Source organism: Brachyhypopomus gauderio, unplaced genomic scaffold (genome assembly GCF_052324685.1).
Source record: "Brachyhypopomus gauderio isolate BG-103 unplaced genomic scaffold, BGAUD_0.2 sc92, whole genome shotgun sequence".
In the NCBI taxonomy this organism is placed as follows: Eukaryota; Metazoa; Chordata; class Actinopteri; order Gymnotiformes; family Hypopomidae; genus Brachyhypopomus; species Brachyhypopomus gauderio.
The window spans coordinates 193977-208356 of NW_027506913.1; the positions used below are offsets into that span (position 1 = coordinate 193977).

Sequence of the window (14380 nt, forward strand, 5' to 3'; positions counted from 1 at the left end):
GATATTCGATTTGGTCAACTGAAAGACACTTTCTGTTTACAGTAGTCTTCAACAACGAAAGCTGGTACAATCCCAGATAAAGAGCATGTAGCAGAAAGGTTCCACCGAGAGTCGAACTCGGATTGCTGGATTCAGAGTCCAGAGTGCTAACCATTACACCATGGAACCTACTTTAGACACTTCTGAGTCTTGTTTTGCTCGGTTCACAGACCAAGTTAAGCTCAAAGTGACTTGTCATGGGAGAATGCAGGTTGCAACAACTACAGACAAGGACTTCCAGCAACAAGATAATTAGTTGAGGTATTTGATTTGGTCAACTGAAAGACACTTTCTGTTTACAGTAGTCTTCAACAATGAAAGCTGGTACAATCCCAGATAAAGAGCATGTAGCAGAAAGGTTCCACCGAGAGTCGAACTCGGATCACTGGATTCAAAGTCCAGAGTGCTGACCATTACACCATGGAACCCACAGCAAAAGTTGTTTCTAGCAAATGAGTTGCTGGATTCAGAGTCCAGAATGCTAACACCATGGAAACAGCAAATAGGTTTCCAACTTCTCTGCCGTTGATTTCAGAGTCTGTTGTGCTTACTACTGCATCACGCAACCAAAGAAATTAGCTTTTGTGAATACTGTTTTGCTGAACACATAGCAAAACATCCTGTCCTGAGACCCTAGCACATGGGTTAAAGCAAGAAATTTTCATTTGACTGAAAAATTTTCCTGGCAAAAGACAATGCCAGCAATTACTGAAAATGTGGTGTAGTTGGGACACGGCCTCTTTTGCCTAATTCCACATATTAAACACATTTACAAAGTATACTTATCTATCTGGGGGTCCTCTTCCAGAAAATTATTTAAAGATCAAGTCAAATTTAGTGAATCCTGGTGAGTTTTAAAAGGTATGACGGAGATAAAAAAACAAACTATGAGAAACTATGTTCACAACTGTTCACACTGTCTTCTAACTGCTTCCAAGTAAACTAACTTGACTTCTATACTGTTTTGGTGATCTCATGCTCAATAAGGTACTTCATTAGACTGTAAAAGATAACAGTTCTGTATCAGTAACAATTTACTGTCTCATTTGGGCATGTTGCTCATTCTTTTTATAAAGACTTCAGAACTGGGGAGTTTTCAGGATTACGCGAATAATGTCCTGTACGCAGTTATCCTATCCTGACGCTGTCCTCCTCGGTCCCAAGCCGCATAACCGTGTATTCTTCCGCCGCGCACACCAAACACCAAGTTCCGTTTAGACGCACGGATCAACGTTAAACTTAATTAAGTTAAATATTTATACATATACTCGAAATGATTCGAAATAATTCGCTTTTAATCACATTATTTAATGGTGGTTTATTTCCAAAACGCCCAATCTTAACGTCTTCACGTTCTCTCATGTATCGTCCTGGAATTACAAGAGGCTCGTATTTGTTAACGTAAAGAGAACTGTTCAGTCAGACAGATATTTGTTGTGAAACTAAGTAGTTACAATTTCAAGCATTTCAAGTAGGCTACTTAGCCTAAATTCCAGCACTTTTCACACGTGAAACACAAAGCAACATTAAAATTCATCAGGTAAATGTTCATTCCCCTGTTTTGCGGGGTATTTCTTTATACTACCAAAGAATGACGCGCCAAATAGCCTCCAGAGTTCGCGCAGGTTTGCGGGAGGTTAATGGAGTCGCGCGCTACGGTCAGGCAGGAGGGGGAGGTCACTTTTCTAGTTATGTCCGAAAATCAGAAGGTGCACCCGCAAGTCAATCAAACGACACCGCCGTCATCCATCCATCCAGTAAGAATCATATTTCGACCACAAAACAGATAGCACACGCGTGTGTGGTTTATTATGATTTGACGGATTTTTTCCCCCAAAAAATCAAATGACGGAAATCCGTCGTAGTGACGGAGAACTTTAACCCATGCCCTAGCATATTTGGATTTAAATGACTTCACCAATTCTAGGATAATCAGAAAGCTGTTTGCCACAAGAACAAGCATGTAAAAATTCTGAAAACAATTCATGAAATATGCTGGAATTATAAAGACCGCAAGCATGTGATAGAGCTTGCATGGAGAAAAGACCTGCAAGCTGGAATCAACACTAATGAATCAAAAGGTTCCACTGAGAGTTGAACTCAGATTGCTGGATTCAGAGTCCAGAGTGCTAACCATTACACCATGGAACCTAAAAGATAAGTTCTGATTCTTCTGTTTTGCTGGGTTCACAGACCAAGTTAAGCTCAAAGTGACTTGTCTTGAGAGGATGCAAGTTGCAACAACTACAGACAAGGACTTCCAGCAACAAGATATTTAGTTGAGGTATTCGATTTGGTCAACTGAAAGACACTTTCTGTTTACACTAGTCTTCAACAACGAAAGCTGGTACAACCCCTGATAAAGAGCATGTAGCAGAAAGGTTCCACCGAGAGTCGAACTCGGATTGCTGGATTCAGAGTCCAGAGTGCTAACCATTACACCATGGAACCTAAGTTAGACACTTCTGAGTCTTGTTTTGCTCGGTTCACAGACCAAGTTAAGCTCAAAGTGACTTGTCATGGGAGAATGCAGGTTGCAACAACTACAGACAAGGACTTCCAGCAACAAGATAATTAGTTGAGGTATTTGATTTGGTCAACTGAAAGACACTTTCTGTTTACAGTAGTCTTCAACAATGAAAGCTGGTACAATCCCAGATAAAGAGCATGTAGCAGAAAGGTTCCACCGAGAGTCGAACTCGGATCACTGGATTCAAAGTCCAGAGTGCTGACCATTACACCATGGAACCCACAGCAAAAGTTGTTTCTAGCAAATGAGTTGCTGGATTCAGAGTCCAGAATGCTAACACCATGGAAACAGCAAATAGGTTTCCAACTTCTCTGCCGTTGATTTCAGAGTCTGTTGTGCTTACTACTGCATCACGCAACCAAAGAAATTAGCTTTTGTGAATACTGTTTTGCTGAACACATAGCAAAACATCCTGTCCTGAGACCCTAGCATATTTGGATTTAAATGACTTCACCAATTCTAGGATAATCAGAAAGCTGTTTGCCACAAGAACAAGCATGTAAAAATTCTGAAAACAATTCATGAAATATGCTGGAATTATAAAGACCGCAAGCATGTGATAGAGCTTGCATGGAGAAAAGACCTGCAAGCTGAAATCAACACTAATGAATCAAAAGGTTCCACTGAGAGTTGAACTCAGATTGCTGGATTCAGAGTCCAGAGTGCTAACCATTACACCATGGAACCTAAAAGATAAGTTCTGATTCTTCTGTTTTGCTGGGTTCACAGACCAAGTTAAGCTCAAAGTGACTTGTCTTGAGAGGATGCAAGTTGCAACAACTACAGACAAGGACTTCCAGCAACAAGATGTTTAGTTGAGGTATTCGATTTGGTCAACTGAAAGACACTTTCTGTTTACAGTAGTCTTCAACAATGAAAGCTGGTACAATCCCAGGTAAAGAGCATGTAGCAGAAAGGTTCCACCGAGAGTCGAACTCGGATCACTGGATTCAAAGTCCAGAGTGCTGACCATTACACCATGGAACCCACAGCAAAAGTTGTTTCTAGCAAATGAGTTGCTGGATTCAGAGTCCAGAATGCTAACACCATGGAACCAGCAAATAGGTTTCCAACTTCTCTGCCATTGATTTCAGAGTCTGTTGTGCTTACTACTGCATCACGCAACCAAAGAAATTAGCTTTTGTGAATACTGTTTTGCTGAACACATAGCAAAACATCCTGTCCTGAGACCCTAGCATATTTGGATTTAAATGACTTCACCAATTCTAGGATAATCAGAAAGCTGTTTGCCACAAGAACAAGCATGTAAAAATTCTGAAAACAATTCATGAAATATGCTGGAATTATATAGACCGCAAGCATGTGATAGAGCTTGCATGGAGAAAAGACCTGCAAGCTGGAATCAACACTAATGAATCAAAAGTTTCCACTGAGAGTTGAACTCAGATTGCTGGATTCAGAGTCCAGAGTGCTAACCATTACACCATGGAACCTAAAAGATAATTTCTGATTCTTTTGTTTTGCTGGGTTCACAGACCAAGTTAAGCTCAAAGTGACTTGTCTTGAGAGGATGCAAGTTGCAACAACTACAGACAAGGACTTCCAGCAACAAGATATTTAGTTGAGGTATTCGATTTGGTCAACTGAAAGACACTTTCTGTTTACAGTAGTCTTCAACAATGAAAGCTGGTACAATCCCAGATAAAGAGCATGTAGCAGAAAGGTTCCACCGAGAGTCAAACTCGGATTACTGGATTCAGAGTCCAGAGTGCTAACCATTACACCATGGAACCTACATGAGACACTTCTGAGTCTTGTTTTGCTGGGTTCACAGACCAAGTTAAGCTCAAAGTGACTTGTCTTGAGAGGATGCAAGTTGCAACAACAACAGACAAGGACTTCCAGCAAAAAGATATTTAGTTGAGGTATTCAATTTGGTCAACTGAAAGACACTTTCTGTTTACACTAGTCTTCAACAACGAAAGCTGGTACAACCCCAGATAAAGAGCAAGTAGCAGAAAGGTTCCACCGAGAGTCGAACTTGGATTGCTGGATTCATAGTCCAGCGTGCTAACCATTACACCATGGAACCTACGTTAGACACTTCTGAGTCTTGTTTTGCTCGGTTCACAGACCAAGTTAAGCTCAAAGTGACTTGTCATGGGAGAATGCAGGTTGCAACAACTACAGACAAGGACTTCCAGCAACAAGATGTTTAGTTGAGGTATTTGATTTGGTCAACTGAAAGACACTTTCTGTTTACAGTAGTCTTCAACAATGAAAGCTGGTACAATCCCAGATAAAGAGTATGTAGTAGAAAGGTTCCACCGAGAGTCGAACTCGGATCACTGGATTCAAAGTCCAGAGTGCTGACCATTACACCATGGAACCCACAGCAAATGTTGTTTCTAGCAAATGAGTTGCTGGATTCAGAGTCCAGAATGCTAACACCATGGAACCAGCAAATAGGTTTCCAACTTCTCTGCCGTTGATTTCAGAGTCTGTTGTGCTTACTACTGCATCACGCAACCAAAGAAATTAGCTTTTGTGAATACTGTTTTGCTGAACACATAGCAAAACATCCTGTCCTGAGACCCTAGCATATTTGGATTTAAATGACTTCACCAATTCTAGGATAATCAGAAAGCTGTTTGCCACAAGAACAAGCATGTAAAAATTCTGAAAACAATTCATGAAATATGCTGGACTTATATAGACCGCAAGCATGTGATAGAGCTTGCATGGAGAAAAGACCTGCAAGCTGGAATCAACACTAATGAATCAAAAGGTTCCACTGCGAGTTGAACTCAGACTGCTGGATTCAGAGTCCAGCGTGCTAAACATTACACCATGGAACCCACATAAGAAAGTTCAGAGTTTTCTATTTTGCTAGGTTCATAGATCAAGTTAAGCTCAACGTGACATGTCTTGGGAGAATGCAGGTTGCAACAACTACAGACAAGGACTTCCAGCAACAAGATATTTAGTTGAGGTATTCAATTTGGTCAACTGAAAGACACTTTCTGTTTACACTAGTCTTCAACAACGAAACTTGGTACAACTCCAGATAAAGAGCATGTAGCAGAAAGGTTCCACCGAGAGTCAAACTCAGACTGCTGGATTCAGGGTCCAGAGTGCTAACCATTGCACTATGGAACCCAGATGAGATGCTTCTGAGTCTGCTGTTTTGCTGGGTTCACAAACCAAGTTAAACTCAAAGTGACTTGTCTTGGGAGGATGCAGGTTGCAACAACTACAGACAAGGACTTCCAGCAACAAGATATTTAGTTGAGGTATTCGATTTGGTCAACTGAAAGACTTTCTGTTTACACTAGTCTTCAACAACGAAAGCTGGTACAACTCCAGATAAAGAACATGTAGCAGGAAGGTTCCACCGAGAGTCGAAATTGGATTGCTGGATTCAGAGTCCAGAGTGCTAACCATTACACCATGGAACCTACATGAGACACTTCTGAGTCTTCCCAGGATATTTACTTGAGGTATTCGATTTGGTCAACTGAAAGACTCTTTCTGTTTACAGTAGTCTTCAACAATGAAAGCTGGTACAACCCCCGATAAAGAGCAGGTAGCAGAAAGCTTCCATAGAGGGTCAAACTCGGATTGCTGGATTCAGAGTGCTAACCATGACACGCCGAAACCTACATGAGACACTTCTGAGTCTTCTGTTTTGCTGGGTTCACAGACCAAGGTAAGCTCAAAGTAACTTGTCTTGGGAGGATGCAAGTTGTAACAACTACAGACAAGGGGGCTATTCCACGAAGTGAGCTAACTCAATAATCCGGGCTTTTTAAGACAAGCCTGGCTCATTTTGCTCAAATTCGGTTCCATGAATGAGGCTAGACTTAAGCCTCGCTGTAAAGGTATTTTTCTTTGTAGAAAGCACCTTTCTTGTGTTCAGCAATGAGCGGAGGGTCACGGAGGACCACCTAGTTCTAATCTTCAATTGATAGTAACACTGCAGAGAAGTGTGTGGCGGAGAGCTCTCGGAACAAATGAGGAACAAACTACTCTCTTGTAAAAATAAGGAGTTTATTCACACAGACAGGCTGTATCCCAAATGTTCAACAGATGAAAGGGCGCTCCTCTCATTTATACATACACAGAATCAGAATCAGAATCAGAATCAGAAATACTTTATTAATCCCCAGGGGGAAATTGCAATTGTTGCGGCTGCTCCTATTAATAAAAATACACTATATAAAAAATACCAAAAATATTTACATAATTAAATGACAAGTCAAACAAAGTTTAGAAGAAGAAATAGAAATAAATAAAATAACGTGTCAATAGAAATAAAAATAAAGTGTCAGTAGAAATAAAAATAAAAATAAAGTGTGAAGTGTCAGATGCAATTGTTGTTGTTATTGAGAGGGTATTGCACATTTGAAATGTAATAATAATATTGTATAATCTTGTAATAATAATAGTATTGCACATTTGAAGGTAATACTAGTAGTAAACATTAAACATTACACAGATGAATATTGAGCATTATGCTTTTAAAGAGGAGTTGTACAGTTTAATGGCCACAGGTAAAAATGATCTTCTGTGGCGCTCTGTAGTGCATTTTGGATTTTGTATGCACAGACCACCCTGTGCATACAAGCAGCAGGTTGGGCTCAACATAGGCAATAAATTCTACCATATATGGAAACAAACACATTCTTTCTCACGCAGTCGTGTTTATGCAGACTGAGCATAACTCTTCTGTATGTAGCATAGCGGACGGGAAGCACAACACCTTGAGAGGAAGTGATAAGCCTGTCTCGGGTACAGAGAGAACTTTCCCATGGAGGGGGAGAGGTGTGAAATATGGTGGCAGGGGCCACAAAGAACATAAAATGGACACAATGTTCAGAGTCACAGTAGACATAGGAAGACATAATATTCCTTCAATCCCCTCTTTTGTGATTAAATGCAATAATATCACAACACTTTAATACATTCTGCAAATACAGAGATAAAACTGGTCTGCTAGACTTTCAGGAGCGGATGCTTCATTTCATGAGGGCGAGCTTGTGTCAAGGCATCGGCCATAGCCCACATCCGATTCATCAGACACCTGAAAAGACAGGGACCACAGCACAGCAACAGCAAAACGGTAATGATAGGAATGGCCATGGCAATATAAGGAGTCATCCATCCAAACAATGTTCCCCATTCCTGGGGAAGTAATTCCCCAGGAATTACTTCCGGTCTCATCATCCATCAAATCCCTCGCTACCCGTTTCATTTTCTCCACGGCAGTGGTTATGGATCCGTGCTCATCATCGTTAGCAGGGATATACGTACAACATTGATCACCAACTAATGCACAGACTCCACCCTGTGCAGCAAGCAAAATATCTAAAGCCATACGATTCTGAATGACAGTTAGTCTTAGGGCGGTAAGCTCAGCCTTAACTCCTATCACAGCTTGGTTAGTAGCATTTACATACGCTGCTAGTCGGTAATGAGTTTCTTCTACATGATTCCAGAGTCGGGCCACCCCAACCTGCGGGAAAAAACTAGTCCAGAACCTGGTCATGTACGGTTCAAGCTGATGCTCAGGCGGGGGAAAACCTGGACCGGAATGTCGTTTCACTCTTCTAACGCGTCTTCCCGGCTTAAGGGGGCTAGTAGAGACCATTGTTACTGAGCCTCTTAATTTCGTGAAGGCACATTGCCCCTCCCAGCTATAGGGAAGGGATAGGTAAACATTATATCCACAGACCCAATCCATATATTTATCAACCCTCATGGTCCCTCGGTAGTCAGGGGCTACCATAGAACCGTTAACAGAACAGTTCAAGGAACAATCTTCCCTGACAATAATTCTACAGTGAGCTTTATGCACCTTTCCTACGGGGGTACTACCGTTCCTCTGGAAACAGTACGGGAAGACAGAGTTAGGCCCCATCAAGGCCTTAAAGGCTTGAACACGCACGAGGGTACTGTCTGGTGACTGCCAATTTGAATACATGTCAATTTTTCGGGCTCTAGTCCTCTTCAGACAAATCAGCTCATTACTGTTATGCTTATTACACCAAAGGGTCAACTTAAAATCTAAACAGCTGTGACGGGCAGGGTGAGCGAAAATAAATGGAAGCGATCACGCCAAGTCTCAGGGAAATAGGATGGTTTAATATGTAAAGTGCGCAAACCAAAACCCGTGAACTGATCCGAATTAAGGATATAATAACCAGCAGTCAACTGGTACAAAGACAAGACATATATAGACGAACAAACGACCCTCAGGTGAGACGGATCGCGGGCTCCGCCCACCTGAGGGACGAACACAACACCACACCCACAGGACAAGCTGCTGCTGTAGACGGGGGCGACCAGTAGGGGGCCGCCGTACCGTGACAACAGCGATCTGCTAAGCAGCCCGCTTTCACTGCCTGAAGTGTGTCAGTCTCAGAAGGGATGTCAGATCTTACTGAAGATGTGGAAGTACTGGTGGGCATGATGTGACACACATAGCATGACTCATTAGTGGTTTGTCGGGCGGTCCAATTCGCATATTGCCAAAAAACATTATCATATGGAAAAGCGGCAACATTATCACAGTACATCAAAATAAGGCAGAGTTGGCCCATGATCATGATCATAATCTGTAGGATCAAATGACATCCCCAAATGGGGGGGCTTCCTAGAGCCATCAGGCAGTCGGGATATACGTACACAGCATCTGATGCATGTGACCTCAAGAGGGCCCTCCTCCGGAAAGTCTGCCCAATAGTAATACGAGAAATCTACACCTGGTATTTGTGAAAGTTCCAACCTTAGGACACGAGCACCAATGCACAGAAGACTCAGTATCACATCCTTGACATCCTCAGGGACGGGAGCTGGTGGCGCGTCCTCTGTCACATAGTCCTCCGAGTTAGCTGTGAGGATTTCAGTTCCAGGAGGGAAGGCGACTGTCCATGGGGGAAGAAAAACCCACTCAATCATTAGTACCTGAAAACAAAGAAGGATGAGGTAGAACAGAATACAAGCATATATACATAAACTCGGGTGACCTCTACCAGACGGCTAGTAGGTTGTCACAGGAGCTTTCTTCACGCGAGTAGCATGGATCCACTGTGGAAATAATTCAGTTAGAACGGCGGTTCGAGTAACAGTGAGGACAGTTGTAGGCTCGCTATAGAGGGCTTCTGAGAAGCATTTTCGCTCGAATCTTTTTACCAAAACCTGTTCTCCTACACAAAATTTGTGAGTGTGTGTCTTAGGTGGATCTGCCATAAGGTGGTTGATCCTTTCCGAACATTCATTTAATGTGGTCATGAGCCCATGACTGTACTCACTCAGGTGTGCATCTAGGTCCGTCATTCCTACTGAAGCCATCCCTTTTCTCCAAGGAATGGGGAACGGTCTGCCCAAAACCACCTCGTACGGCGAGAGATTATCGAGAGATTTTACGCCTGTCATTCGAATTTCGGCCAGGACTATGGGATTTGCACCCAGTCCTGGGTGTTGCAGTTTTGAATCGCTTTCTGTAATAAATTTTTTATGGTTCGATTTGTTCTCTCTACCTTTCCAGACGACTGAGGGTGGTATGGAATGTGGAATGCCCATTTAATTTGGAGCTCCTTCGCTAAGAGCTGAGTTACTTTGGAAGTAAAGGGAGTTCCTTTATCAGAGTCGATTCCCAAGGGAATGCCATACCTAGGGATGATCTCTTGTTGTAAATTAATAACCGCGCATTTTCTCTGGTGCATGGGAATGCTTCAATCCATCTGGAGAACTTATCCACCATGACCAGGAGATACTTGTATGGGCCTTGCTTAAGCATATGCGTGAAATCAATCTGCCATTCCTGGAATGGAGTTTCTGGTTTGGGTAACGTTTGATGTGATGCCTTAGGTTTTGATATGTTGTTTCGTGCACAAATCAAGCATCTATCCAAAATTATGGACACATCCTCTTTTAGGTTCTTTATGCAAAATAATTTCTCCATATCGCTTATTACCCCTCTTCGTTCGCGATGAGAAACACCGTGAAAATCGGGAACGAGAAAAGGAACACAGTGTCGCGGAAGACACAAACGACCTGTGCCGTCGGTAATAGGAACAGAGAGTTCACCTGACTGGGCACCCATTGTGGCCCAAAACGTGACATCATCTGACGTGGCTGAGGCCTGTACAACAGATATAGACACTCCAGGCAACAGCGCACTAGTAGAGGCTGCCTGAGAAACAGCTGCAACATTCAAGCTGGGGCAGAGGGGCGCAGATGACGCGGCCTTGTCTGCATGGTCTGCCAAGTTGTTTCCCTTAGTCTCAAACGCATCATTAGACTGGTGCGCGCGAACTTTAACAATGGCCAGAGACGATGGTAAATGTGAAGCAGCAATGAGATCATTCACAAGGGAATGATGTGAAATTGGTTTACCATCCGCGGACATAAAACCACGGGCTTGCCAGATTCCTCCAAAATCATGAGCTACCCCAAAGGCATAATGTGAATCAGTATAAATGGTGACATCGTCATCAGCAGCTAACTGGCATGCTCGGGTCAGGGTGAATAATTCAGCTGCTTGTGCAGAGTTGAATGGCAAACTGTGTGCTTCTAGGACCTGCTCCGGAAGCTCACACACTGCTAAGGAACACAGAAAAACACCATCAGCAGGTTTAGAGCATGAGCCATCAACAAAGGTTGGGCCTGATGCTGGTTTTGATAATGATGTGAGGTTCATGTTCCCCATCCTCATGAGGGGGGCATATAGAGAGCAGACGTGAAAGGGCCGAGGCCACATTGTCAAGGGAAGTATGTGGTCGCACAGTGAGATTTTCAGTTCCTGTTAACACAGCTTCATACCCGCTGCGCCTCTGGGCAGACAGAAGTTGTGTGTTCAGATGTCTAAGAACATATTGTACCTGGTGAGTGGTATGCAAGATAAGGGGATGTGACAACACAATTTTTTCTGCATCGGTCACCATAACAGCGCAGGCAGCAATAGCCCTGAGGCAGGACGGCAAACCACAGGCAGTATTATCTAGCGTTTTAGAAAGAAACGCGCAAGGCCTCATACCCCCCCCCCCCCCCGTGCTCCTGAGCCAACACCGCAGAGGCGACCTCCCCCCTCTTCTGTCACTCATAGGTGGAACGGCAGTTCATAGTTAGGCAGCCCAAGGGCGGGGGCCCTGATCAAAGAGGACTTGAGGTTCTTGAAAGCCTCTTCCATGTTGCTTGTCCACTGTATAGTCTGTCGTGGAGAGTCTCTGTGGGAGTAAGCAGCACGCAACACTTTGTCATAGTGAGAATAGTCCGGTATCCACTGGCGGCAATAATTGACAAGTCCCAGGAAAGCCATCATGTCCTGCTTTGTGTGGGGTTTAGGAGCGGCGGCAACAATTGCCACTCGGCCCTCAGACAGGGATCTGCAACCCTGCGATAAGTCATGACCCAAGTAATGCACAGTGGTTTGACAGAACTGTAACTGGTCTTTGGATACCTTGAATCCGTGTTCAGCCAGGTGGATCAGCAGGCGGACAGTCGCCTCACGACAATCAGCCTCGTTCGGAGACGATATCAATAAATCATCTGTATATTGCAGGATCACAGAGCCAGGGGGCAGGATGAGGTCACTCAATGCGTCTCGTACTGCTGCAGAGAAAACAGCTGGTGAGTCAATGAAGCCTTGTGGCAGCCTGGTCCATGTGTATTGCTGCCCCCTGTGGGTAAAGGCGAACAGAGGTTGTGTGTCTGGTTCAACGGGGATGCTAAAGCAGAACAGATATCTACAACACTGAAATGCGTGTGATGATGTGGAATAGATGACACACCAAACATGTTAGAAGGCAGGATGTTTGTTCTCATTCCGGCTGCGTAATTATAAAAACCATCCTTTGACATCCTTTGTCATTTCCTTCATCCACCATCAAATATCCACTATCCTTTTACCATCAGACAAATGCCTTGTATTTATGGTCTGCTACGGGTCTGCTCCGAGAACCACAGACAGGTCTGTTATGAGCCCCACAGACAGGTCTGCTTCGAGAACCACAGACAGGTCTGCTTCGAGAACCACAGACAGGTCTGTTCTGAGCCCCACAGACAGGTCTGCTCCAAGAACCACAGACAGACAGATTGATGCAAGATGGCTGCCAAGGAACAGTCACATAGTTTGGCCAGTCCTAAGTGTTGGATTAAAAAGTCAACCCAAAAGCACAGTGGATCTTGGATTGTGCTATCAAAGTATTATTCTGTTGTTTGGATAACCCTTTATCTTCTGTTAAGTTCAACTTGTCCAAGAAAAAGGGACACTTTAATTTTTTATCCAGCAAGATGGAGCCAGCACATGTTATTTACACAGGTACTGGATTATGGACATGCTAGGCTGCCCCCAGGTGAGCAGGAAAAGGCTGTTGATGGCAAACCTCTCTTGGGTATGTTCAATCTCTTGCTGATTCTTCTTCTGGCTGGTGATATTGAACTAAACCCTGGGCCAGTGCCAGCTGGGTCTTCACCCTTACTAGCTGGGCCAACATCCCTGCTAATGGGGCCTTTACCTCAGGCAGCCGGGCTAACAACACTGCTAGAACAACCAATGACAATGTTATCTGGGACCTCGTCTCTGCTACCTGGGCCATCACCACTGCTAGCTGCGTTCCCACTTCGGCTACCTGGGCCTTTACCATTGCCATCAGGGCCACCAGTGCTAGCTGGGTCTTCACCTCTGATAGCTGGACCAATACCACTGCTACCTGGGTCAACATCACTGCTACCTGGGATTCCACCTCTGCTTGCTGGGACTTCATTGTCGCCACCAACAGCTGGGCCTCTACCTATGCTAGCTGGTATTCTTTCAATGCCTGCACCACTTCTATGTGGATCTCCATCACTGCCAGCTGGGCACTCTTCATTGCAAGCTAGACCTCCACCTCTGCTAGCTGGGCCTCCACCTCTGCTAGCTGTGCCTCCACCTCTGCTAGCCGGGCTTGTACCTATGATAGCTGGACATTCACCTATGCCAGCCGGGCCTTTCCCTGTGCTAGCTGGGCCTTCACCTGTGCTAGCTGGGCCTTCACCTATGTTAGCTGGGCCTGCACCTGTGCTAGCTGGGCCTTCACCTATGCTAGCAGGGCTTTTACCTATGCCAGCAGGGCCCTTACCTATGCTAGCAGGGTCTTCACCTATGCTAGCAGGGTATCCACCTCTGCTACCTGGACTTCTACCATTGCCAGCTGGGCACTCTCCATTGCTAGCTAGACTTCTACCTCCGCTAGCAGGGCCTCCACCTCTGCTAGTTGTGCCGCCAGCTCTGGTAACTGGGCATTTACCTTTGTTATTTGGGTCTTCATCTATGCAAACTGGGCCTTCAACTATGCAGGCTGGGCCTTTACCTGTGCCGGCTGGGCTTTCACCTGTGCCGGTTGGGCCTTCACCTGTGCCAGTTGGGCCTTCACCTGTGCTAACTGGGCCTCCACCTGTACTAGCTGGGCCCTCACCTAAGCTAGCTGGGCCTTCACCTATGCTAGCAGGGCTTCCACCATTGCTATCTGGACCTCTACCATTGCTAGCTGGGCTCTCTCCACTGCTAGCCAGGCATTCGACTCTGCTAGTTGGATCTCCATTTGTGGAAGAAAGCAGTACTAAGCTAACTGCAAACATTGCCAATAAAAGAAACAGGAGACTGCCAAATCCTGCAATATTAAAACATCGAAAGCTCAGGGTGCTTCAAACTGTTAATAACTCTAAATTAATATGGGATTCAACACACAAGCCAAAGGGCATTCTCTGTGCACATTTAAATATACGAAGTATTCTATCGAAAAGTGACCAGGTCCACCATCTTCTCACTGACTCTAATATTGATTTTCTTTGCTTATCTGAGATATG

At 44.4% G+C, this 14380-nt stretch overlaps 7 non-coding genes across 7 annotated transcripts; all 7 read right to left on the reverse strand.

The window, feature by feature from the left end:
• Positions 1-96: 96 nt before the first annotated feature.
• Positions 97-168, reverse strand: trnaq-cug (transfer RNA glutamine (anticodon CUG)). Its single transcript has one exon. It is a non-coding gene; the product is annotated as a tRNA-Gln (tRNA).
• Positions 169-395: 227 nt separating this feature from the next.
• On the reverse strand, positions 396-467 carry trnaq-uug (transfer RNA glutamine (anticodon UUG)). The gene has a single exon. It is a non-coding gene; the product is annotated as a tRNA-Gln (tRNA).
• Positions 468-2418: 1951 nt separating this feature from the next.
• Positions 2419-2490, reverse strand: trnaq-cug (transfer RNA glutamine (anticodon CUG)). Its single transcript has one exon. It is a non-coding gene; the product is annotated as a tRNA-Gln (tRNA).
• Positions 2491-2717: 227 nt separating this feature from the next.
• Positions 2718-2789, reverse strand: trnaq-uug (transfer RNA glutamine (anticodon UUG)). The gene has a single exon. It is a non-coding gene; the product is annotated as a tRNA-Gln (tRNA).
• Positions 2790-3484: 695 nt separating this feature from the next.
• trnaq-uug (transfer RNA glutamine (anticodon UUG)) lies at positions 3485-3556 on the reverse strand. The gene has a single exon. It is a non-coding gene; the product is annotated as a tRNA-Gln (tRNA).
• Positions 3557-4550: 994 nt separating this feature from the next.
• On the reverse strand, positions 4551-4622 carry trnah-aug (transfer RNA histidin (anticodon AUG)). The gene has a single exon. It is a non-coding gene; the product is annotated as a tRNA-His (tRNA).
• Positions 4623-4849: 227 nt separating this feature from the next.
• trnaq-uug (transfer RNA glutamine (anticodon UUG)) lies at positions 4850-4921 on the reverse strand. Its single transcript has one exon. It is a non-coding gene; the product is annotated as a tRNA-Gln (tRNA).
• Between the last annotated feature and the right edge of the window lie 9459 nt (positions 4922-14380).